Here is a 306-nt window from a genome sequence, read left to right on the forward strand (position 1 = left end):
GCTTGTATCAGGAATGGTGTGGTGAGCAGGACTAGGGAAGAAATCCTGTCCTGTACTCGGCACTGCTGAAGTACCACCTCGAGTACTGTATTCAGTTTTGGGCACCTCAGTACAGAAAGGACGTTGAGGTGCTGGCGCAGGTGCAAAGAAGAGCAACAAGGCTTGTGAAGGGCTTGGAAAATCACCCCAATGAGAAGCAACTGAAGGAACTGGGGCTGTTTAGTCTGGGGAAGAGGAGGCTGAGGGGAGATCTTCTAGCTCTTTTCAAATACCTGATAGGGGATAGCAGTGAGAGCGGGGTTGGTC

This window comes from Meleagris gallopavo, chromosome Z, assembly GCF_000146605.3.
Source record: "Meleagris gallopavo isolate NT-WF06-2002-E0010 breed Aviagen turkey brand Nicholas breeding stock chromosome Z, Turkey_5.1, whole genome shotgun sequence".
Taxonomy (NCBI): Eukaryota; Metazoa; Chordata; class Aves; order Galliformes; family Phasianidae; genus Meleagris; species Meleagris gallopavo.